This window comes from Leiobunum rupestre, chromosome 2 (genome assembly GCF_980474605.1).
Source record: "Leiobunum rupestre chromosome 2, qqLeiRupe1.1.hap1, whole genome shotgun sequence".
NCBI lineage: Eukaryota > Metazoa > Arthropoda > Arachnida > Opiliones > Sclerosomatidae > Leiobunum > Leiobunum rupestre.
In genome coordinates, this window is record NC_143385.1 from 60,928,329 (window position 1) to 60,956,029 (window position 27,701).

General features: G+C 35.8%; 2 long non-coding RNA genes across 6 annotated transcripts in view; both read right to left on the reverse strand.

The window, feature by feature from the left end:
• Positions 1-25,576, reverse strand: part of LOC149958602 (uncharacterized) — a 194,975-nt gene extending 169,399 nt beyond the window's left edge. Inside the window, exons 1-3 of one of the 4 annotated variants that reach the window (XR_016478534.1) lie at positions 25,297-25,576; positions 20,541-20,719; positions 20,411-20,470 (exon numbers count right to left, since the gene is read on the reverse strand). This is a non-coding gene — a long non-coding RNA (uncharacterized LOC149958602). The other 3 variants (XR_016478536.1, XR_016478535.1, XR_016478537.1) reach the window with 3 other exon arrangements.
• On the reverse strand, positions 22,471-26,559 carry LOC149958606 (uncharacterized). Of its 2 annotated transcripts, none has more exons than XR_016478547.1 (3): positions 26,381-26,559; positions 25,590-25,732; positions 22,471-22,774 (listed from the first exon to the last, which is right to left on the reverse strand). It is a non-coding gene; the product is annotated as an uncharacterized LOC149958606 (long non-coding RNA). The 2 variants fall into 2 exon arrangements; XR_016478546.1 differs by having other exon boundaries at positions 26,377-26,554.
• Between the last annotated feature and the right edge of the window lie 1,142 nt (positions 26,560-27,701).

A 27,701-nucleotide genomic window follows, 5' to 3' on the forward strand; every position in this document is an offset into this window, starting at 1 on the left:
TAACGCTTTCCCCCCCAGTTCACCGATCTCTTTTAAACATAGAATATAATTTTTCGCTCTAATGCTCTAACGATTGCACTTAGTTAGAACTTTTGCTCCATATGCAATAGGGAGTTAATTGCATTTTAATTCGGGGGCCAAGTTAACATTTGGCCCCCCCACCTGTTCCGATTAATATCAAAATGTGAATTCTGTAACTTCTCATCTTGCTCCGACGACCGCTTAATTCCAAAACATTTGCTCCATTTTAATACTGAAGTTATTCAAATTTTAATTGGCGGGGCCAAAGTCACGGTCGCCCCCCCCCCCAAATCTCTTCGCAATTCGAAACGCAAATAGCCATTATTTCGGCATTATTTTGCTCCACAGTATTTTATAAAAAATTTCATTTGCTCCACAATTAATCCGGAGATATAAACCATTTAATTTTTCAAAAATTACGTTCGACCCAAATTTATTGGTAATTATTAATTAAAAAATTTACTTTGCTTCGTAATATTTCGCCGAAAATTTAAATTAGATTGAATTCATCTGGAAAGTGTTTATTATGGGTGGGGTCTCTGTAGAGGCTAACGGTTAATTTGAACCAACCAATAAAAATAATAAAGTGTTAAAGAATAATCTCTTAATTTATATATACGATAACGATAAATTAATTTTTCTATAAAATTACTTAATTTGATAGTTATTTTTGGTAAAGTCAGGTAATTTTTTCAGAGTAAATTAATCGATATTACTTAATATTTTCGAACCTATAAAATCACCTAATGTGATAGTTATTTTTGGTAAAGTCACTTAATGTTTTCAGAGTAAATTATTGGATATTACTTATTATTTTCGAACTTTTAATTGTAAATATGTTCCCTAATAATTTTATCAAAAACGTTTTAAACGAATTGCTTCATTTTACAATGTAATAACAGTTCATCTATAAAAACGTTATAAAAAAAGGTTAAAACAAGACTTTTTTCACTGACAAATAACTTAAAATTCTAATGAAATTGAAAGCGTTTAATTTTAAACTCCATTCTTAATTCTGATTAATTTAATATTAATTGCATTCTACAATGTTCAACAGTTTATCTATAAAAATGATACGAACGTGTTAAAAGAAGTGCATAAAAGATTAGTTTTTTTTACAATTCTAGGTAAATTTAAAGCGTTTATTATAAAATCCTTTCTTAATTCTGTGTAATTTAATTTTTAATTGGTGGGATCCGAATCACGTTCTGCCTAACCCATAAGCCACTTCGTGATGAAAAACTCAACTGCACATTATTTTGCTACGAAATATTCCGACGAGATATTCTAAGATATTAGGCAAAAACTCATTAACTGGAGGGGCCAGAATCACGGTCAGCCCCCACAAACTACATCGCGAAGAGAAACTAAAATACCCATTATGTTAATCTCATTTTGCTCCGCAATATTCCGAGAAGATATCAAATTGCTCCATACTTAATTCTAAGATATTAGGAAAAAAACTCATTAACTGGAGGGGCCAGAATCACGGTCAGCCCCCACAAACTACATCGCGAAGAGAAACTAAAATACCCATTATGTTAATCTCATTTTGCTCCGCAATATTCCGAGAAGATATCAAATTGCTCCATACTTAATTCTAAGATATTATTCTAAAACTCATCAATTAACTGGCGGGGCTAGAATCACGATTAGCCCCCACAAACTACATCGCGGAGAGAAACTAAAATACCCATTATGTTAATCTCATTTTGCTCCGCAATATTCCGATAAGATATCAAATTGCTCCATATTAAATTCTAAGATATTATTCTAAAACTCATCAATTAACTGGCGGGGCTAGAATCACGATTAGCCCCCACAAACTACATCGCGGAGAGAAACTAAAATACCCATTATGTTAATCTCATTTTGCTCCGCAATATTCCGATAAGATATCAAATTGCTCCATATTAAATTCTAAGATATTATTCTAAAACTCATCAATTAACTGGTGGGGCTAGAATCACGATTAGCCCCCACAAACTACATCGCGGAGAGAAACTAAAATACCCATTATGTTAATCTCATTTTGCTCCGCAATATTCCGATAAGATATCAAATTGCTCCATATTAAATTCTAAGATATTATTCTAAAACTCATCAATTAACTGGTGGGGCTAGAATCACGATTAGCCCCCACAAACTACATCGCGGAGAGAAACTAAAATACCCATTATGTTAATCTCATTTTGCTCCGCAATATTCCGATAAGATATCAAATTGCTCCATATTAAATTCTAAGAAATTATTCTAAAACTCATCAATTGACTGGCGGGGCTAGAATCACGATTAGCCCCACAAACTACATCGCGATGAAAACTAAAATCCCTACTACGTTGGCCTCGTTTTGCTGTAATAATACGCTAAAATTTAAATTTGCTCCATAATTAATTCGGAGCTATTAACAATTTAGTTGGCGGGGCCAAAATCATCTCCCCCTAATTTATTTGCACCTGAAAACTTAAATATCTGTGATATGTTGGCAAAAAATAGTTCAAAACATTTCGATATAAAGGACATCGCACTTTTTCTATGGAAAATGGCTTTCTACGGATTTTGTTGAAATTGAGATATGCTTTAAAACTTAGTCAAAGGTTCAAAATTGTCCATGGCCACTTTTCCCTAGGTCTCATGGTTTGTCCAGAATTAAAGGTCAAAGTTTGTAGAATTTTAGTTTAGTCTATTTATAAAAATATATCTTTTATACCTAATATACTATTCCCTTGTGGTCTTCGGCGTACCATTGATACAGTAATAGAGTAGTTAAGGTTTTTACCTCTTGAAATTATAAATACATTTTTGGTTTTAAAGTTTAGTATTATCAACTTTTCCCGTTGCTAATGGAATGTTGTCCACTAACTCGGGTAAGATGTTTCTCAAAAAACGCAAATACGCCTCACCATTTAAGCTATTCCAACTAAATGGTCGTCCATAATGCCACACCAGACATTTACGATAAATTGCTCTGGGCGTGTTCTAACTCCACTGGCGACTGTTATGCAGATTTATTATTCCGTTATGGGAAAAATAAGCCTCGTCAACTGATAACACAAATTTCGGAAACTCGGGGATCTACTGCTACTCTACAGTAGCGTAGCAAGGGGCATCCGCCCCTGAAGCCACTCATTAGGGGGTGCCAAATACATTTGACGACCATTTTGTCATCGAACGAAGTTGCAGTTCAAGTAATTTTTTGCGCCATTCAAGATATTTGTCCCGGGCCACACAAACCCTCGCTACGCTACTGCTACTCTATCCAAAAGCCATTGAAAAAAGGCAGTTCCCCTCCGATAGTCCCCGTCGTTAAGTGATTGAGGTTTTTGAAGGGTGGTAAGGGTGATTCGTAAAACCCCGTACACCCATTAAAACCCATGCATCCCTATAAAAATAACCGTATACCACCATAAGAAACCCAGTAGGCCATTAGGAACCGTGTACTCTCATAAAGAGTGCCATGAACCTATTTAAATGATGTGTACCGCCAGAGCCTTGCCCAGTTTTTTGGGGCCCTGGGGCAAATTTTGTAGTCGTGGGCCCTTCAGTTAGCCTCCCGCCTAGAGACCCATATAGGTTTTGAAAATATTATGGGCTCGGCCCCCCTAGAGGCCTAAAGACGTTTTGATAATATTATGGACTTGCCCCCTCTTCCTAGAGGCCTTAAGACGTTATGAAAATATTATGGCCTCGCCCCTCCCCCCCCCCCTCCACCACTAGCAAAGTAACCTCTGAACACAAAAAACGCAGCTAAAAGTACCTTGAGGGTCTCGGCGACCTTTGCCCTATACTCGGGCACCTCAGTAACGAAACGAAAGCCAGTAACGGTTTCCCTCTGTCCTGCGCTGTCTTTCTCTTTGCCGCCCCGTCGGCTTCCTTACTGACTAACCTAAAGCTGGAACCATGTACCAAGCGCTCCTACCCCTTCGCCCCTCCCCCCACCAAAATTCGCGGCGGAAAGAGATAATATTATATCGAGTGTATTGCGGGTTGGGCCCGAGGGGCTGATCACTCCGCGTAATCGGTGTACAGAGCCGTACCTTTGACTGTACTAATGGGACTACGCGTAATCTTTGAAGTCCCTGCCTTTGGCAGTGCTAATCTAAGCGTAGTCCGGTGTACAGACTTTCTAAGAGTGGTTAGCCCCTCGGTTGGGCCAAACACGCCACACTTTACAAGGGCAACAGATATCCCCGATCCGATTTCTAAAATATACTCAATGACCTAGTATTAAGGCGAATCGCTAGGTGTACCTTCGGCGATGTGACGTTAGATCGCGAATGAAAGTTGGGGAAAAAATCTCAATGACCTAGTATTAAGGCGAAGTGCTAGGAATACCTTCGGTGTGTACCTTCGGCGATGTCACGATAGATCCGATTTCTAAAATATACTCAATGAATTAGTATTAAGGCGAAGCGCTAGGTGTACCTTCGGTGTTATCTATGGCGATGTCACGTTAGATCGCGAATGAAAGTTGGGAAAAAATTACGAAGAAAGGGTCTTAGAGTTTTATTATGTAGATAATGCACTTTTGATACTAATTTATCTAATCTCATAAAAAAGCATGTGGATAATAACTGAAAACAATTGGGAACAAAGCAGATACGGGACTTCACTTTTAAGGTGGTTTTTGGTGTTTTGACGGCAGATTTCCGAGGGCCCATAACTTGGAAACGAAACGCTTTAGGGCGCATGTTCATCATACATTTTTAATTCAGTAGGACCAAAAGAATTCGCCCGATAATTTATGACATTGTCTCCCGTAACACCCTGTATTTGTTACACTTTGAACTTTTAAAATTAAACGGCAACAAAAATGGTGTTGGGAAAAAGGGAACACGTAACGCGATTTAGTTAACACCATTTTGAAAATATGAGCTACTGTGGCAGTAAGAAACATTTCGCCAATTAGTTGTCTCCCTTTCCCGAAATTACACTTTTTTCCTTTAATATAAAAGTTAAATTGTCAAAACGGCAATTCGAGTGAAAATGAAGTTGGTTATTTTTTTACCATTGTTTACCATTGTAATTAAAAAAATTATATAATATCTATAGATCAAGGTTCACCCATTTCCACCATGTTCGAATCTTTTGAATAAAGAAGGGCCGGACGACGGACCGTTGATTTGCCGCGACTGCCTGGAAAAGTCGGCCAACGAAATTCAGTGTACTCAGGATAACAATTCCTTTGAAAATTGGAGAGCCCAAGGAGTTACAAAGCCTAAAAGACCTGGAAAGTCGTATTTATCTCCTTGTCCAGACTTCAAGGAGACAGATTTAGTTAACCTCAAGTCTTTGGCAATAAATGTTTTAAAAAATAGCAATAAAATTCGGAAAATCTAGGATATGTTTATTAAATACATGTGCTTTCGATAGCTTCGCCCAGTTGTTGGCCACAGTTTATTGCGATGACAAACACTGGAAATCGTTTATGGAAAAATCTGATTTGCCAACTATGAAGTTTGTAAATTTCTTCATGAAGCAGAAAAAGATTAATCAAAGGGTATACGAAGAAAGAATGACCCTATTAAGAGAAATTTCACAACGGAGAAACATTCCAGGAGAAGATATGGAAGAAGTTAACTGCCAAATATCTGTAGCAGAACTAATTTCAATACTTTTTAGAGAACTTATTTCTTGCACTGAAACTAGCATGTGCTGTTCCGCAGATTGTAGAAGAGCACATGCTACTTTTAACCGGCCATTAATTTCTTTGGAGTGTGTTCCAGACAACGTGCACAATCTTCAAGAAATTATAGCCGAGCATTTCAGCGTATTTCCCCAGTACACCCAATGTTCGTTAAAAGGATGTGACGCTTTGAAATGCACGGACCAAAATATTGATAATTGCGAATTCGGTTTATTTTTTGAGTTTGCCGCTACAGGAACGAACATGCTAAGTGAAACCAGGATGATCGTTCGTTTGTCCGAAATCCCAAACACCCTCAAAATTAAGGAAAAAGCATTCAAATTGCGTGGCAATGTTGTTTTCCGCGGAGAAAATAATCCAAAGGGCTTAGGCCATTATGTTGCGTACGCACTTAGGCCAGGTAACCGTTGGATTATTTTTCTTTTTTACACTCTCGCTCAAAGCAACAACGATTAGTATATACTAAAACTTAAAGGCCGGCTACATAAATATCGGGTTACTCTGTCTTTCACTAAAAGTAAGCTGACAGAAAGGCACACGTGTATTGCAGTCAGCATACTTCCAGTGAAAGGTAGAGTAAATCGAATATTTATGTAGTCGGTCTTTAATTAATATATCTTATGTCAAATATATTCTCTAGTTCAAAGAAATAAAAAAATTACCAGTTAAATTTGTTTGGCGATTCTAATCCTTTATTTGTAATTAAAAAAAGTTTTTTTTTATCAAACTTACAATATTATTCTTTTAGACGTTTTACTAATCGTCATTCAATAAGTTATAGTATTCTTAAAAACGAAAAAAGGCTGAACGGGGTCAGTTAGAATTGTATAGAGGTTAACAAGATCGAGGAAGGATCGACGATCAACCAGAGAAGGCCAGTCGGGAGTGGCAATTCGCTGCTCACGTGGTAGGTTTCCTAATGGAAACATTATTTTCGACGCACGAGCTGAGACATTGTCCAACCGATTGATATCGACTCCAAAATGTGGGTTCCATTTTAGTTAGTTCTATTTTTTAGTTTATTACATGTGATTGGAAAAGTTGATAATACTAAACTTTAAAACCAAAAATGTATTTATCATTTCAAGAGGTAAAAACGTTAACTACTCTATTACTGTATCAATGGTACGCCGAAGACCACAAGGGAATAGTATATTAGGTATAAAAGATATATTTTTATAAATAGACTAAACTAAAATTCTACGAACTTTGACCTTTAATTCTGGACAAACCATGAGACCTAGGGAAAAGTGGCCATGGACAATTTTGAACCTTTGACTAAGTTTTAAAGCATATCTCAATTTCAACAAAATCCGTAGAAAGCCATTTTCCATAGAAAAAGTGCGATGTCCTTTATTTCGAAATGTTTTGAACTATTTTTTGCCAACATATCACAGATATTTAAGTTTTCAGGTGCAAATAAATTAGGGGGAGATGATTTTGGCCCCGCCAACTAAATTGTTAATAGCTCCGAATTAATTATGGAGCAAATTTAAATTTTAGCGTATTATTACAGCAAAACGAGGCCAACGTAGTAGGGATTTTAGTTTTCATCGCGATGTAGTTTGTGGGGGCTAATCGTGATTCTAGCCCCGCCAGTTAATTGATGAGTTTTAGAATAATATCTTAGAATTAAGTATGGAGCAATTTGATATCTTCTCGGAATATTGCGGAGCAAAATGAGATTAACATAATGGGTATTTTAGTTTCTCTTCGCGATGTAGTTTGTGGGGGCTGACCGTGATTCTGGCCCCTCCAGTTAATGAGTTTTTGCCTAATATCTTAGAATATCTCGTCGGAATATTTCGTAGCAAATTAATGTGCAGTTGAGTTTTTCATCACGAAGTGGCTTATGGGTTAGGCAGAACGTGATTCGGATCCCACCAATTAAAAATTAAATTACACAGAATTAAGAAAGGATTTTATAATAAACGCTTTAAATTTACCTAGAATTGTAAAAAAAACTAATCTTTTATGCACTTCTTTTAACACGTTCGTATCATTTTTATAGATAAACTGTTGAACATTGTAGAATGCAATTAATATTAAATTAATCAGAATTAAGAATGGAGTTTAAAATTAAACGCTTTCAATTTCATTAGAATTTTAAGTTATTTGTCAGTGAAAAAAGTCTTGTTTTAACCTTTTTTTATAACGTTTTTATAGATGAACTGTTATTACATTGTAAAATGAAGCAATTCGTTTAAAACGTTTTTGATAAAATTATTAGGGAACATATTTACAATTAAAAGTTCGAAAATAATAAGTAATATCCAATAATTTACTCTGAAAACATTAAGTGACTTTACCAAAAATAACTATCACATTAGGTGATTTTATAGGTTCGAAAATATTAAGTAATATCGATTAATTTACTCTGAAAAAATTACCTGACTTTACCAAAAATAACTATCAAATTAAGTAATTTTATAGAAAAATTAATTTATCGTTATCGTATATATAAATTAAGAGATTATTCTTTAACACTTTATTATTTTTATTGGTTGGTTCAAATTAACCGTTAGCCTCTACAGAGACCCCACCCATAATAAACACTTTCCAGATGAATTCAATCTAATTTAAATTTTCGGCGAAATATTACGAAGCAAAGTAAATTTTTTAATTAATAATTACCAATAAATTTGGGTCGAACGTAATTTTTGAAAAATTAAATGGTTTATATCTCCGGATTAATTGTGGAGCAAATGAAATTTTTTATAAAATACTGTGGAGCAAAATAATGCCGAAATAATGGCTATTTGCGTTTCGAATTGCGAAGAGATTTGGGGGGGGGGGCGACCGTGACTTTGGCCCCGCCAATTAAAATTTGAATAACTTCAGTTTTAAAATGGAGCAAATGTTTTGGAATTAAGCGGTCGTCGGAGCAAGATGAGAAGTTACAGAATTCACATTTTGATATTAATCGGAACAGGTGGGGGGGCCAAATGTTAACTTGGCCCCCGAATTAAAATGCAATTAACTCCCTATTGCATATGGAGCAAAAGTTCTAACTAAGTGCAATCGTTAGAGCATTAGAGCGAAAAATTATATTCTATGTTTAAAAGAGATCGGTGAACTGGGGGGGAAAGCGTTAACTTAGCCCCCCCAATTAGAAATTAGTTATCTCGATTAGCAATGTGGAGCAAAATTTTATTTTTGTGGAGCATAATGGAGCAAAACAAAGCCAATTTAATTATCTATTTAATCGTTGTTTTATCATAAGTGAGGGGGCCTATTGTAAACTTAGCCCCCCCAATTAAAATGTTAATAAGTAATTAATGGAGACGGAGCAAAATGGTTACGACACGGAGCGTAATAGAGCAAAATGAGAGCAAAATGATGGATTAAGTAAATTTTGATTATGAGGTTTGGAGGGGCCAAGTTTACGGAGCCCCATGGGTTTCATCTTAAAAGGTAATTATTTTGTTTGTTATTTCAAAATATTTCGTAATACTTTTTTTTATAATATTACTTATTTAGGTGCTGTATACCGTTGTCTACATTATACTTTCAAGAAGCTAAAAAAAAATATTTTTGGATGCATTTGTAAATACTAGAGGAAAATGTTTAGTCCGGGACATATTAGAGCAATATCAGTATGAAACCAAAGAAGTCCTCAAAGCTAAAAAAGCGTTCCGAAAGAGTATCATGGAAAAGTCCAAAGGGTCTACGAAACTCTCTCCAAAGACAAAGCCTGTAGTGGAAAATATTGGAAAGAAAAAAATCCCAGAAGGAAATGCTAGAATCTCCTCTGAAGAAAAACAAAATAAGTAAAGGATCTCCAACTAAGCAAGAAATTCTCAAAATTCACATTCCAGAAATTAAAACAAATAACAGCTCAAACTTATCTCAAAGTACAATTCAAATTGACGATAATTCAATGTATAATATTTTAAATGGAGACCCAGATTTGGAACTTTTTCAACAATTTTTACCTTCATCATGAAATTTCCCACTACAATAAGTATTCCTAAAAAATGTTCCTATTCATAATGATTGAGTGAAGAATAAGAATAGTGTTACAACGAAAATATTAAGTGATATTTCAAGTGATATAAAAAAATTACAGTTTGTGTTATGTAAAGATTAATTTAAGCTAATTTTGTTTTCATGATCAAATTTTTATTGTAAAACGACCTTAAAAAGAACGCATTATTTCGTTTCACAAATAATAACTATTATAGGGAAAAACTCAGCTACGCTGAGGAAAAATGAGATATGAGGTAACCCTGGGCATTTTACTGCGGCTAAGAAGGGACAGGTATTAGAGAAGTTAGTATCAATTGAAAACGCCCTAACTGGCATCCCACCTAATGACATCTAATTAAGTGGCATCATACCAAGGGACATTGTCCTAAGTAGAATCGTACCTAGTGGCATCGCCCTAAATGGTATAGTACCTAGTGACATCGTACTAAACGGAATCGTACCTAGTGGCATCGCCCTAAGTGGCATTGTACCTAATCTGGTACTGAAATCTGGTGTGGATTGAGAGGGGAGTTTTGCTTTTCAGCCTATATATCACGGCCTTTACATACTAAATAGGCAAACTTTACCCGTATTTCAAAATTAAATTTTCATTAGAACAATTTTAGAAATGAAACGAAAGGCACATTGGAATTATTAATATAACCAAAGGAAGGCGTGTAACATTTTAAACGAACACTAAAATACATATGTCCCAATAAAAGCCTCTGTTAAAATTCAATGCGAGAGTCTGTAAAATAAAAGACAACGCTTTTCATCAGCTAGGCTAATACCCAAGGCACCACCTTAGGCCTAAGTCATCATGCGACTTTTGCAGCCATTAATTCAGGTGGCCGGGTTACAATGCGTAGGAGGGTGGTGGCAAGCCATGCATACCACGCGTTCGAGCCATCAGCTCCCTACACTAACTATTACCGTTAACCTCAACAAGTTTTTGTTGCGGTTTAATTGATAAATTTCTTTAGTTTGCTTCCCTGATGGTGGGAATTAAAAATTCAGACAGTCAAAAGACAAAACAAACAGTTGTAATAAGGAATTATCACAAATTTTTATAGATAGGTTTTTCTCACCGGAAATAGTGAACCAATTTTGTAAGCTCATAAGAATTCTAATTTCTGCAATCACTCAATTCTATACACCCTTTTTTCTTTTGCATATCCAACTGGTGTATAGTAAACGAATATTTGGCAGTATTTGCACAGTGAATTATTAGCGACTGACTAAGTTCAAATAAATCAATCTCTGCAGCCAATTGATATCATCCCACAATGAATTAGACGAATATACGGCGCTAGTCCAATGACATCTGCTTTTCATTGTACATCCATTCAATATATGTCGCAGTACGAAACCACTTTCTGTCTTGATTTCGACAAAAGTATATCGTAGACGAATATTTGGCCGTATTTGGACAGTGAGTTATCGAGAACTGACCAACTTGAAATAAACTGGTCTCCAGCCACTTGATATCAAAGAAGTACGCCACTACTCTGAAAAAGTGAATATTTTTAAAAGGGCTCTTATATTATCCGGTCCACACAGTCGCATGGGTTAGACAAATATATGGCACTAGTCCAATGACAGCTGCTTTTCAATGTAAACTCATTAATATCACAGTAAGAAACCTCTTTCTGTCTTGATTTTGACAAAAGCATATAGTGGAAGAATATTTGGCTGTATTTGAACAGTGAGTTATCGAGAACTGACCGCCTTGAAATAAACTGGTCTCCAGCCACTTGATATCAAAGAAGTACGCCACAACTCCGACCAAGATAATGTTTTTACAAGGGTTCTTATATTCTCCGGTCCCACAGTCACATGGTTTTGACAAATATATGGCACTAGTCCAACGACTCATGTTACAGCAACAAGATCGTTATTGCGTAATTCGCCAACTGGAATTTCGAAAGATTTTTCTTTCAACGGGTAATAAGATCGCAAATGATAATGAAGTTCCAACCAGTCGTACTCTGCTGGGTTCAACGTAGCAAACCATACTGAAAACATATACTTTTAGATTCGCAAAAACGTTTATAACCAATTCCTGGGTTACTTGGTACCTCGCATACTTTGCATGTAAGCAAACATGATAAAATACGCGATAAAGTAGATTAGTCCATAATTTAAAGGGATAATATAGCTAAATCCTAAACAAATTTGAAGAAATTAAAAAACTTACTAATAACTCGTACCAATAGGTCTTCGAGCAAACAAAAAACGAGAAACTCGGATCAAATAGATCTTCGAGTAATAAACGAAATCCAAGTTTCGCGTTTTTTGTTTGCTCGAAGACCAATTGGTACGAGTTATTAGTCAGTCTTTTTAATTTCTTCAAATTTGTTTATAATTTAGCTATATTATCCCTTTCAATTATGGACTAATCTACGTTTTCGCGTATTTTATCATTTTTCTCACAGTCCATAAGTGGTTTCTTCTAACTTCACTCATGTAAGCAAACTTACTAGCTTCTAGTTCTTTGTTATTACCATCCATTTGATTCACAGAAAAATTAACAGGAATAGACTTACTGATTTACTCGCAGTATTTTCCGAAATCACCAGTGGGGTGTAAATCAAGGTTATTCTCCGGGGAATTATTTAATAAATCCAAAATCTTTTACATATTAACATTGAATTTAAATTTAAGTAATAAAGTAAGTAAATTAAGGTTAAATTATAACAACCATGTTATCGAAATGAAACCCATCCGAACTAGACTCGAACACACCTCGTTAGGACGTAATAGCTATAGAATATTAACGCCTATAACCACTACACCACGCTTCACCACGCTGACATATAATATTATTCGACACATTTATTTTTTAGAATACCAAGGCTTTTAGAAACTCGAGCTAACCCATCGCATGGACGCCATTTTATTTCATTTTTCATGGACCAAAGTCATTTCAAAAGAGGCTAGCGCAACAACGTCAATTTTTCTGAGCATAGATGCTATCGTCACCTGGTGTAAATTGAAATCAGCAAAATTCTTGAAAAATTATTTATAACCTTTCTTTTAAAATTTAATAGAAATAATCTGGCTAGGAAATTAATTCAAACTATAAACTAAAATCCCTTTAAAAAAGTTTCATCACAAACCAAGCCGTTTTACCTGTACAGGTGTCTAAAAGTTACTTAAACTTATGGGTACCTCATCACCAAAATATCTACTTTTTAAGTTAACTTTCCCATAGCGTGAAGGCGTCGAGTTTTACCGATTTTAATGTTAAAACGCTCGTTACCTATATATACCTTGGGGACGACTCGCCGGCTACGCCGGCACGTCCCCATGGTATAATTATATTTTTTTATTTTTCGAAACTGTGATGATGTTTCAAGTTGAATTGAAATAAAATTATGTAACCATTTTTTCGGAAATTCTGGTATTGCCATTAACCGCTTCTATGACTAGTCCTGATAAGGCTTTAAGTTTATCCATGTTGGATTCAGACAATGCAACGAAAGGATTACTGTTCCAACCACCCGAGCATCGCTGCCTCCCAAAGTATTGCTGAAGAGGATCTTGATATAAGTGCTGCATCAACACTTATTTGGCACCTTTTCTAAGAAGTAATTTAACGGCTGTAATTGAGAAAAAAGAATCTTACTATCACTAAAATAATAAATATTTATTATAGCTGTACCAGTCATTCGTAGACCCTCAATTGTTGCTGCGCTCAAAAGCATTTTGTTCCTTTCGCTGTTTGCAAAATCGCCATGCCGATTCGTAACATCTTTCTCGCAATCTTCTAAATATTTCATGAAGCCTCTTTGTAATTTATTTTAAACGTTTTCTTGACGGATTAAGATGTTTAATGCAGTTCATCAATTGGGTTTGTTTGTTTTTATTTATAAAGAGCCCTAACTATTTCGTCTAGGGTCATTTAATGTACGTTCTAAGCCGTGTATTGCTAACGGTAAGGGGTTTTCCGTTTTTCTATTGGTAATTTTTGTTGTTTAATTTTATCGAAAGTATTGATAGTTTATAATAAATAAAATTTTTGTATTTGGATTGACTTGTACATGCTTCGTTGGGTTGTCGTGGTGAATCGACGTAAATTTGTTAAGAGCTTCCACTTATAGTTAAAATTTTCGCTTAACATTTATTTTCGTATATATCTCATTTTTATGGACCTATAACTCTATTTGTGTGGTTTTTCGTACTTTTATACTGTACCGAAAGTGTTGATAATGTGAACGAAAATTTATGTACGATGTTTTATTTGCATTGATCCAGACCAACCCTTTTCTCGTTCACCTTAATTACTTAAGTGGTAAAAGCTTTAGAATTGTGTAATTTCTAAATAATTTACCATATCGCTGTGATAATTAATAGTTGTTTAAGTAAATGTTTGATAAAATTTAAGTCGTTGTGAAAACCTGGTATAAGAGCAATAAACAATTTTTTGTTGTGATAGAACCAAATACATTTTCAATGTAGCAGCAACGGGATTAAAATCTCGTAAATTTTTGAATATATTAGTGAAATATATAAAACATAAAATTTTTAAGTTTTAGGCTCGTTTTCTTATTTTCTTCTAAAAAATGTATCGCCGTTATAACAGTTTTGATAAAGTGTAGTTATCGTATTCTGAGACGACGCGTGGGGAGCGAACTAACTCCCCTCCGAGGAGGGTAGCGTTGGTTTGACGTTTATTGATATACGAGCTGTCGTTTAGTCAAGTGGCTTCTTATGCTTTGTTAATGGTAAGGTTTTCGCTTCTTGTTAATACATTTTCTATTGGTGTGGATATTTGGATATCTACGATTCCTAATGCAGTCATTGATTTCCCGGGTGTGCGAGTCATTATATGATATTGGAAATTGGTCTTTTTCATGCGGTATATGTCACGACGTCAACAGGAAATCTACGAGTTGTCCACTACCAGATTTCGAATATAGCTATTCTACGGTATTTTCATCAAGGGCGAGTGTTGAAATAAAATGAGCGTTAAAGATGCGGCCATTATTTCAAAAGCGAGAAAAATACAAATACCATCTGTAGATATTTCTTTCATTAAAATTGGCTTCGTATTATATTTAACTGATAAACTTGTTCTGTAAATAGGGTTAAATTCAATTGTGCATTGTTTTATTACGTTCATCTCACTGTTGTAACTACTTAATTTATAATATTGTGAATAAATTAAACCCGATTGTTTCTTCTCAATTATTTTAATTATAATTTAAGTTATATACCGGGCGGGATTGAATCGGGATAACGTTTTTAGTAAATAACTCTGAAAATTTGGTCATCTCGAGGAATTAATACCACTATAGGGACAATTCTTCCGAGGAGAGGTATATTTTGGCTTTATCTGTCAAATCTGTCTAATTCTCTTAGGGAAATTTTAAGAAAGTTAATCGACTTTTTTCTGTAACGACTGTTGGGCCCTTAAGGGGTCGGAGTGTGGAATATCTGGTAGCTTTACCGGGGAGTCAGGGTCCGGCTCTTGAAACCCATAAGGGTGGTGGCGCAGGGGGAGATGTAAGTTCTGATAAAATGGTCCTATCTCCACCTCCAACTTCGGTCAGGTTTGGGCTGTAAACTGAGTTTCGGCTTAGGCTAACGGATAGGGTCCGTGCAAACTGGCTGCCTCGGCGGATTGGGTAGTTTGCTGCGGGGTGGCAGGTCTCCGTATGAGGCGCAGTGGTCCTGTTTCCCGGTCTTTTATGGTGATACCAGGATCTCCGGTGCCAGCTATGCCGGGTTACTTGGGCTGCTGCGTGCTCGTCGTTCCCCTTTAGAAGCTCTCTCCAAATAGTTTGACTCTCTACCTACATAGGTAGGGCATTCACTCTTATTCGATACCTGACGTCCATCTTCTAGTCCTTCTCACCATCTTCAAATTTCAACTATTACTTTTCCTCAAAAAAAATTATTTCGATCATTCTCCTCCAATAATTATACTAGTGAGAGCGCATGGTGATAAATGGTTCGGAATTGGTATACAGCTCTGAAAATTGGTATACACGTGCCTCTAACTGTACTCTCGACGACCTAATTTTTAGTTTTCAAAAAACCTACTGGATAAAATTTTATAAACAAAAAAACCCGCTTGTTGCCGAGGAAGGGCACATCTTCGTTAAATAGTGTTAATAAAATAAATATATATCTACGTTGCACCGCGTCTCCGCAACTTTAGGATTAAAAAAATGTAAATCGCGTGTAGCTCGGGTGGTAAAGGTGGAAAAGTTATGAATTTTTTTATGGTTATACGTGTCACAGTACTACTTAACACCTGATATGGAACCACGTCGAGATATTTATTTATTTATTTTTATTTTTTTATATCGAATTTCCATGGTAACCACAACTAAGCACCACCTTCAAATGCGCGAAGGCTAACCTTAAATGTACCATTATGATAATTAAGAAATATTAACATTCTATGTTTTACCCGTACAATATGTCCAAGTAATGCGGTTTTCCTTAATTAATCAAAAATTAATATTTCAATATTTCCATATTTATGTTCTATAATTATATATTTAGAATAATTGTTATTTAAAAAAATCACATTGCATAAAGTATGTAATAGACGTAGAACATTTCAGTTGTATTTGAAGTTTTTGTTATTTATTAGGTAGAAAAAAACTAGAAATTTAAGAAAAAACGTCAATGGAAATATATCTCTTTGCACGGCCAACTTCGATCACGCGTACCGCGCTTTAGCGGCCCGGTGAATCGCCTGAATTTACCGTGTATATATTTTCCCACCAGGGTTTCGCTACGACCAAAATTTAACGTTAGTCAGATAGGAAAAATCCACAAAAAACAATTATTTTTAAATACATTTTAAAAAACATTGAATTAAACCGAATGTAGGTTAATATTTAACTAATAATATAATAATTTTTTAATGATTCTAATTTTTTAACAGTGTTTATAAATTATAAAAGAGTTAAACAGAAACCAAGAACATCCTCTATATGCTGCCAGTATTATTGTTTAATACTTGAAACACATGTAAATAAATAAATAAAACTAAAAGTGAAAAAAAGATTCACTATACTTCTGGGTAAATATATTATTCTAACATTATTTATTAAATAATATTAAGTTTAAAATATATTATATGAGCAATAAATTTTAATTTTAGGTTTTCAACAAATTTTAAGCTTCCGTCTTTTTAAACCTAGAATAATATTGTATATTTAGTAAGAGCCGGTTTGTAATTTTATATGACTGAAAATTTCTCCATAATAAAGGTACACACCTGAACAGAAATCATCCTCCTTGAAATGCAGGCTGAAGACCATCTATCTTTTACCTATTTAGTTCCAAAGATGTACCTTCAATTATATTAGTTTTAAAATTCTTACTCTTAAAACTAATTAGATTTACAGAAAATACTACCTAAGAACGGTTATAAACTCGTGAATTTGCTATATATATATATACTATTAATAAAGATTTGTTATTATTAAAGATTTATAAATTTTAAGATAGACATTATTTACGCGTCAAAACGCTCTAAACACCTCTACAGCCTACAAAATTATGTATTCTAATATGGCGCCTTCGCGTAAAAAACGGGTCTCTTTTTCTTCATTTAATATTTATAAGGTAATATTTTTTTAATTATGAATTATACATAAATATATTGCGAAGAGATAGTTTAACTTACTATACCTTGTTTTTTCTAAATGGGAAAGTGGAAAACCGAAGAAAAAACATTTTCCCGTGATTTCGCTTGTATTCCCCGCCTTTGGTGATAGTAGAGTTTTGGTCGATGCGAGGCGATTGACGGGGCCACTAAAGCGCGATACGCGTGATCGAAGTTGGCCGTGCTCTATGTGGTTTCATATCAGGTTTTAAGTAGAACCGTGACACGTATCACCATAAAAAACCATAACTTTACCACCATTACCACCCGAGTTACACGCGATTTACCATTTTTTATTCTAAAGATGCGGAGATTCAGTGCAACTTAGACTAAGGGCCTGGTGCAGAAACGTTTTGCTATTCCTGTTAATTTTAACACGATCGCAATTTAGCGATTCAGATTTGGCGAGCTGTTTATTTGGCGATCCTCGCAATCGAAATCGCGGTGCAGAGACGTTTTAGCGATTCCTGTTAATCGGCGACGCTGTTATTTTTTACCAAAGTCACGGACCAATAGGAGAGCTCTATTTTAGACGCAAAAAGCTATCACGTGGTTATGGTTGGCTTGCATTTTGACGATGAAATCCTGTTTCTTCTAATTAATAATTTTCTTACTCTAAATATATTATTAGGTTTTATAATTTTTAGAGTTAATTCCGTTATTATATTAAAATATATTTATATAGTATAGCCATGAAAGGAAAGCAAATCAGTTTCTGAAGAATGACAGGTTATCCAAAATCTTTTTTAAAGCCATAAAATAGTGCATGAAAATTAGTTTCTTCTGATTATATAATTTTCTTACTCTTATTATTTATTAAATTGGTTGTATTTATTATACAGTTTAATGGTTTTGTTAATTTAAAACTGTATTTTTGAAATATGGTGGTACACCAATAAAATAACGAATAAAAATAAGATTCATTACTATTATAAGCCAACATTTTCCGAAAAGAATTCTCTGTTAGAAAAAGAGCCGTATCATTTGGTTTTTAGGAAAATATTTATTTCAAAACTTAGCTGATAGCAATTAAAATAAATCTAATTATAACATACATCACTAATAAAAAAACAGCAATTTCAAGAGTATACAAAAATTGGTAATTGTCTAAGGCAATTTCTAGCGAAATATCCTATATTGATCACACGTAAAACAATGGTCCTGCTTTTTGATATAAGTTGTTGTTCTACCTAATTATCTGGCATTTACATAGCCTAGTCCAGGAATAAATTGTAACAAATGATAGAAGCGTGTAGAATTAACTGACAAACACTTTTAAGGTAATACCGAGGGGTTTGAAATTTACCAAAATCCCGTACCAAGAATGTATTTATTTATACTCAGGGAGAATGACTATGTCGAGATTATTTTTAGCGTTTCTCCAATTCCACCCGTTGGAGCCCCCGGTATGCTCCTCCGCTTTAATAAAATCAAATAATACTGCAATCTTATTGGTTCTTAAAAATTACGTTTTTCGACGCGATTAACGCTGCTGCGAGGACGTTAAAAAATAAAACCGCCTCCTTTTTCTCTCCCCCCCCCCCTTAGCGTGACGGGGTTAGGGCCTCAACGTGTCCGTCGATAGTCTCGACATATTCATTCTCCCTGAGTATAAATAAATACATTCTTGCCCGTACTTTGTCTAAAATCATAAAATCTTTTAACTCTATCTATGGTAAATTAACATTGAAATCCCAAAATCACTTCAAAATGTAATGATAAAATCGCCAAGATCTCTACAAAATCCCGTACAAAATAATAGCAAGTGTCCGACCAGGGGCGGCTGAAGGGCCGAGCACCTATAGTTATGAAGAATCCTCGTCATGGAGGTACTCCACGCGAAGCGGAGGGCTCGGCGCAATACAATTGACTGGATGCCGTCAGGCCCAAGGGCTTTTTTCGGTTTGACTTTGGTCAACAGCTGGTGTATCCCTCTGACTGAGAAGATGCTATGCAAGAGGCGCCAAGAGCGGAACTACGGCTACATCATACGCCGGAAAAGTACACCGGAATGTAGACGCCAGGAGATTGGCTTTGTCTTCTGCTGTGGTGAACGTCAATCCAGAGCTGGAGAGATCGGGAACTACCACTGACTTCGCCTTCTTGGACACTAGCTGGTAGAACTTTTTCCTGTCAGTTGTGATATCCGACGCTACTTTGTCAACATGATGGGTGCGCGCAGCTCGGAGTGCAAATTAGACCATAACACGATGCCAACTGAAGGCTTGTACATTGGCAACAGAAGGGTACTTCCGGGAGCGGTTGTACCTACGCTTTGTGATGTGCATCAAACGTCTGAGGGAAGAGCCTACCCACGGCAAGACATACAAAAATCAACCTTGCCCGGGTGAAAAACATTTCTTGAGCCGACCCTGTGTCCGACCCCTCGGGTAATACATCAAATTGGCTCGGTAAGCTCTTGATGCATGCCAAATGAACTTGAATATATCAATACATCTTTTATCGCAACTCCTATAGTCTACCTGAGGAAAGGTTTCTTGAATTGGTATAAACGCTGGTTGATTGCTAAAGATCTTTGATACACTGAACAAATTCACCATGTCATTACTGACTCATTAGTTAAAACCCACTGCATAGACTACCAGCAAATAAGGATCTATAAATAAACCAAGGCTTAAAATACACCAAAAGTAGTAATGTATAAGATTCCCTATTATAATTTATTCTTACCTGTAAAATTGCTAAGAGTGGCTGGCTTATTTTTCGGTTTCGTAAATCATGATTGTGGTTAGGCCTTGGCTCTGACAATAATTTGAAAAAAACATTTTTCGGAAAGCGATAATGAGCTAGAAACTCAAATTTTAATAATTTAAAAGATTCTGACCTACCGTCTTGTACTATTTATCTTATTAAAGTAGGTAAAAAGAGTTTACTTCTCAATTTATTTCCCGAGCTCTTTGCGTACCACAATCCGCCATTGTTTTAGCGAGCTTTTCGGCAGCTAGTGACTGCCGTAGACCTCTCATGTCTCTGCACACCGATTTGGCGTGAAGCTCGCGATTTTCCGAAACCACGCCCCCTTTCTGTTAATTTGGCGAGGAATCGCAATTTTGCAATTCTTATAAACGTCTCTGCACCGGGCCCTAAGTCATTTAAAAAACATTCGCTCCCACTATACTTACTTTCAAGATGGAATTACTTGTTATTCGTCAATCTTCTAGTTTTCCTCGTCATCTTCTAGTCTTACTCGTTTAAAAATAAAATGAATAATTAAAAGTTCACCACCACCAATTTAACGATAATTCTACTCACCTTCAAGCTGTTTTCGACGTCCATCTTCTAGTCCTTCTCCTAGAATTTCATCCGTCTTCTTCTTCCGCGATGTCCACGAAACATATTCATCGTCCTCCTAGTCATTTTAATCATCTTCAAGTTTTGTCCATCTAGAAAATCTTCCTCATCGTCTTCGAGCACCGTCAGTCAGTCTTTGTCTACAAAACAACTTCATTAATATTTATGTCGATATTCTCCATTAATTTTGTGTTGATTATCAGGTCATAGTATATTTTGTTACTAATTTTGAAGCCTTTCAAGTGGACTACTCTCATCTTCATTATCATATCGTCTGTTCCGGAGTATTACTCTTTTTACTCCTTCTGAAAAGAAGTAGTAAAAAAGTATTTGAAATGCTGTTTGTTGCCAACTAGCGAGACCTTACAAACCCCACACTAATTTTTGTCATATTTGAATTCTGTAGCAATTAGGTTTTTAAGTTTACATTGAGCAAAGGGGCCAAAGCAGGAAGCTCACAAATTGCTCGACTTTCATCAGCCAATCAAACTCTTTTATTTTTGAAGTGGCAAAGCGTCTGCTAAGCAGATCGAAATACAGCGGGTTGTGCTTCTAGCGCTGGCTCCATTGTGGCTCTTTGTAAACAAAAAAGGATTATGTGTTAAACACACGGGCCATCCATCTGCCACTTGACATTTTCAAATTAGGCATTGAGCATTTTTGCAGCGGTCATTTCTACAGGTTGATGGTTATATTATGTCTGGTATTTTTTCAGCGGTGAGTTTGTTAAAAAGGGTGTTGGCTATTGAAAGGTAAAAGACATTTTTCAGACCAATCGTTGGCAAAATGAAAGGAGTCCGTTTAAGAGGCTGTCCAACAAAAATTGTAATCCCCTTTTTACCTCTCCGAGGGGACAAAATCCCCTAGGAGGGGTTATACAACCACCGTGTCTGTCTGTCTGTGCTCTGTCTGTGCGTCTGTCAGTCAGGCCTGCGAATGCGTTCGCATTTTCGAGGCAAAGGGTAATCACTGCGTACGCAGTTTCTTAGAATCAGGGAAAAGGTTTTTCCAAAAGCGCCCTCTTTTTGTCATTGGGTGTACTATAATTTTTTAATCGGCCGGGATCCGAACGCGAGCCCTCTTGAACGACAGGTGAGCGTTCTACCGCAGAACCACGGATACAATTAAGCTTCCCTGAAAATTAAAAACTCTTCCGAGGAGAGGTATATTTTGGCTTGCCAACTTGTTTAAATTTAAAAGTCATACATTTAAGTTCAAATTTAAAAGAAATTTTCTTGGAATGCATTACACTACAAAGTTACCTAAATGTTGCCGGTTATAAATAATGGGCCAATGCAAATGGCATTATCGAAAGAACACAACCAAAGGTGGTCTAAGATGGAATGCAGTCTTTTTTTTCTTATTTAATTACTACGTGCAAAGAGTGAAAATAATAGTTCAAATATTTGCCTATAATATATCAAGCTAAAACTACAAACAGCCAATAAAGATATCTTTTAATTTTCTTACCGTGATAGATAAACCATACTATAATAATAATCAAATATTTAAATAAAAACATGAACTTTTGTTCCCTTTGATTTGTATTATTCATGCTAGTATGTTATTTAAAAAGGGTTATCTTTTTATTATTTTATGTAAAATATTTCATTTAAATACTAAATATAAAAAAGTTTCAGTCTCATCTAACAAAAATATTGGGCCCAAGTATTTTGTGAACATACATACGCAGTCTTATGTTAAAAAAGACCCTACTCTATTTTTAAACAAAAAAAGAACCAAGGTTTTAATTAAAATTAATATTTTTAAATTCCATGAAGTAGCAGTTCTTTTTATAATAAATCTTTTTAACCAATTTAAAATAGAACCATGGATCGAAACTTTAAAATTCAAGAAATAAAATAACGTTTTACTAAAAAAAAATAAAAAATTCAAATTTTATTTGGTGTAATTTCATTTCATTTAAAGAAAAATATACAATAATTTCATTTCTTTCATGAGAACAAGGACAATTTGCACTCAAGGGCCCGTTTTGGTGGATGCTAAACTGCACTATTTCTTATACCCAAATCGCTGCACCAGTAGATCTTTGGATCGATTACTCTGTATTTCGAAATCAGTATCGACGCTTCTGAATCGGCACTGGCATTCTACTCGGTCACTCTTCATTGTTTTACAGAAGCAGGTAAGTTTCGGATTATCCACATCCTTGCAGTCGTGCAGTCCTTCGCACTCTAAGCATATTTTAAAAGTGTTCGTGATTAATTGTCGTTAAGTTTTCCCTCCTTTTAAATGTAGTTTTCTTAATTTCCTAAATTATTCCAAAACGATTCCAGAAATGTGTATATTATTTTTATCTAAACCACGTCTCAATACCTGTTCCTAGCGAGAATCCAACCCCTCAATTTGTGGATAATCACGGTTTTATATAATAAGCTGATGAACTCCAATCGGAAGCGAAAAGCACTAACCTTGAAATTGCTTCGCTCACCAGCGCTCCTACCGAGAGAATAGCGAAACCTTTCGAATCAAACATCGAAGGACGTAAACAAGTTGGCAATCCAAAATTTACCTATACTCGGAAGAATTGTCTCTGGTGCTATTAATTTCTCGAGATAAAAATTGCTAAAAATGTTATCCTAGTTCTATCCCGCCCGGTATAAAATTTTAATTATAATTAAAATAATTGAGACGAAACGACCAATTTTAATTTATTCAGAATATCATAAGTTAAGTAGTTACAACAGTGAGTTAGACGTACTATAACAATGCACAGCTGAATTAAACCCTTTTTAGAGTAAAAGTTTATCAGTTGAATATAATACGAAGCAAATTTTAATGAAAGAAATATGTACAGAGCGTATTTGTATTTTTCTCGCTTACGAAATACTATAGCCACACCTTTAACGCTCATTTTATTTCAATAGCCATTTTTGACATCTGATAGTGGACGACTCGTAGACTTCCATTTGACGTTGTGACACATACCGCATGAAAAAGACCAATGCCGTCCAATTTTCAATATCATATATTGACTCGCAAACCCAGGAAGCCAATGACTGTATTAGGAATCGTAGATATCCAAATATCCACACCAAATGTATTAACAAGAAGCAAAAACCTTACCATCAACAAAGTACAAAAAGCCACTTGACTAAACGTAACCTCGAATATCAATAAACGTTAAATGAACGCCTTCGCTGTATTGCAACTATATTTAAGACGATTATAAAACCCGTAAATAAATAACAAAAAATAACAAAGTGGATCACCCTTTAACCCTCTTATCTCTGCTGACTGCGCTAAAACAAGATTTGACCTTTAAAATTTAATACTTAAAAAATGTAGACTTTAAAAACCATTAATATACTCTTCCGCTAAGCTGAGTTTATAATTTTCAAAGAAACGTAATATGTAACGGTGGTTCTGTGGTAGAACACTCGCCTGTCTTATAGAAGGGCTCAAGTTCGAGACCTGGGAGGCGCGTTCTTTTTAATCAACAGAGAAGACGTTATATTAGAATATTTTAGGTGCATTAATTTAAATGGAACACGAAATTTCATTCTACTCTGATAATTTGCAATAAACGCTTCCGCTTAAGCTGAGATTATAATTTTCTTTGTACCGCAACATGTATCGGTGGTTCTGTGGTAGAACACTCGCCTGTCAAGCAGGAGGGCTCGGGTTCAAATCCCGGCCGATACTAAGCCGAATACCGTAAACCATTGGTGGAAACCCTTCCATTTGGACGTTGAGACGTTTATCGTAACCCTCAGCACTCAGTCCATCCCAAAAGTCAATAAGTAGAAGTTGGAGAGTAAACACCCATACATAGAAAACGCAAACACAACCAACTCATCACCCACAACCGCCATAACACAAACTCATTATTCCCACACTAAACATAAACATTACAATAAACTGAGTTGAAACCGTCACGACGGTGAGCGATAACGAAAAAAAACAATCGCATCAAACCGCACCAAACGCACATTTATCCGTTGATGCTCACCGTCAGACGGTGGTTTTGCAAACCTTTAAACTGCAAAATCGGTTTTTCGACTTTGCTCCGGTAACGCGTTTTGGACTTTGCCCTCGGTAACGCGTTCGCAGAATACACACACACACACACACACACACACACACACACACACACACACACACACACACACACACACACACACACACACACACACACAGACACGATGATTGTAAAACTCCTTCTAGGAGAGGTAAAAATAAAAAACGTCTAAGGTTGTTCGCTAATTTGGCATCCCGGTTTAACATTTGGGTAGAAATCATATTTATTTCGGACACAAAAAAAAGCCCCCTAAAACTAGATTCAGTTTCTCATTTGTGGAGTGGCGGAGTAGTTAGCGCATTCGCATCGCAAGAGGAGCCGGGTTCGATCCCAGCTTGTGGCACTGGGTGGAAACTCGGAACCACTCCTTCCGCGTTGAGTTTGCAAGTTCTCTCCCCACTGGTTTAAGGGGTTTTCCCCGAGCTCTTCCATAAAAATTTGTTGAAGTTAACGGTAATAGTTAGTATGGGGAGCTGTTGACTCGCGTGGTATTCAGGGCTACCCACTACCCTCCTACGCATTGTAACCCGGACACCTGAATTAATGGCTTTAAAAGTCGCTTGATGACTTAGGCCTGAGGTGGGGCCTTGGCTATTAGCCTAGATGATTATTATTGTCCACTCAGTCACAATCAATCGGGAGTTATTCGAAATGGCAGTACGTAATTTTCCTTACCTCACAGAGTCACCGAAGCGCCATCTGTGACAATTTCCCACGAAGCTAAAATTTATTTTACAACGCGCTACCTATCGTGCAAAAGAGCCAATATTTCGGAATACGTATTGCACAATCTGAAAATTAAGAGCAATATCAAAAATATACAAGTCAGGGTGTATATAGCCCTCTAAGATAACGATAGTTGGTGAAAAACCTTTCAATCTAGATTACGCGATTTAAACGTTAGTAATAATGGTAAATAGTTGAATTTGAAAAAAAAATTGAGGCAAAACAAATGATAATGTACTTACTTTTGCCAAATAATCTCGGATGTCTTCCATATCCATCGGGTACCAATTTTCCAGCGGTGGCTGAGATAACAGCGACCACTAGCCACAAAGCAATTAGCCAGTAGCGATTCATTGCTTATGGCAAATTTCCAATTTACGGTGTCCTATGCAAACGAAATGAAATGTCTTTAAACGACTGTTGTAGTGACAAGTGGAAAATGATAAACTTAAATTTAAATTCAATTGAGCTGTAAATTGATAAATAATAATAATAATAATAATAATTGATAAGGCCTCTACGGCGTAAATGAAAGGTACTCGCGAGAAATTGAGACATGTCAGCCGTGGTTCAAAGGCAGGACGTGATTGGGAAGGGACATCATGCAATAGCCTGCCATTATAGCCATGACCACGTTACGGAAATACTGTCTATATTATAAGTATACCTAATTATTCGTATATCAGTAATTGAACTGCACTCTCCCTTCAATAACAGACTTTGTTGGTGGGAATGTTCTGTATTTTTATGTTAGTGGGTTAATTGGTTACTTTCAAGCAAACCAAATTTTTGAAACGTTTTGACTAACCTAATTTTAATCGATACGTCATTTCTTAGCGGCAGTAGATTGTAGGTTCTTAAACCCCATTTAGCAAAGAGTTATCTCATTAAACTACTCTTTACCCCGACTAATATTTGGTGCTGCACTGCTTGTGTCGTTTCAAGTGCAAATTGGTAAATTTCTAAATAATTATCCGAAATAAATTATTTAATGCCGTGAAAAGAAAACGTTTGAAATTGGATACTTACGAACCGTAATCTCGAATGGAATAGCACTTGAAAAATATCGGAGATACTGAGCTGTTGCGTGCTGATGGTCTGGAGCCTGTTGATCACACCAGTCAAATTATATGGCACGGAGGAACTGTAGTGACAACACAACAAAACGTTTGGAAATTCAACACTAACTATTTTATTTTCCTTTTGTAATTTTTACTAATTTAGGGTTATTATATTTTTGGACCAATTGAGTTGCTTATTTTGAAACAATTGATAATATCTGTACTCGTTAATGTACGTACTGCACGTTAATGGCGAATTGTTCACGCTTTGAATGGATCGTTTCTCTTTTTGGAAACTTTATCGTTGTATTCAGACCATCCAAGTACGAGTCAATTAATTTGAATATTAATTTTTCATCAAAAGATAAACTATAATCGTGGCGTCCTCATTATTTCAACCGATTTCATTTATTTGGAGTAAAGGAACCGTTTGAACATCTGAAGATAATTAAAGACACTATTTGGTGTGTCTACGAAGTGCTGAGCCACTTGGAGCGCTGTTGAGAGGGTGAAACATCTCAGCCGCCTCTTAGCTGCCTCATCCCCTCTTAGTTAGGAAAAGATAAGGGCGTGGTATAACATCGGTAAATCACCGGGTGCCAAGGGTTCAGCCTTTAAATTATCAGTTTATTGAAGATGATTGGCACACAGATGATTCTGCCAAACCACTCGTTGCGGAAACGTGCCTATAGAGCCAATACCGTGGTGCAGATTTGGCGCACTCTGAAATGGAGATTTTAATTAAATTTCTTCCCCCCACAGCTACTACCTCTAAATGCTCAGGACACTTGATAGTCCCTTTAAGATCTATTCGCACGGATGCCACAAAATGCATTGTGTTTGAGATAAGTTAGTATGTTTTCTCTTAGATTCCTAAACGATTTAATTTTATGGTAAATTGTTTTATTCACTATTCGGAATTTATGAGATGAAAATATTGGGTTTGAATTCTTCTCTAAACCTGCAAATGTGAAATCCTTATTATGCCTTGATCACAATTGTTTTCTTAAAATGATTGGTTGTTTTTTAGAGATAAAGTGATAAAAAGATCGCTGAATATCAAAAGATCATTACAATTTCGTCCGGAAGTATACACCTCTAGATTGTGAATTTACGAAGGAGCTTTAAAAACAAGACTAGTCGTGTTTGATAGTACAAAAACCAGCAGCACATAATTAATGGTATGTTTTTATTTATCAAAACAGAACAATTATTGTGGACAGAGTGCAAGAAGATCCGCAGTTCCCAAGTGTCATCTTAGCACGCGATGAGGCCAATTTCTCGCGAGATGGT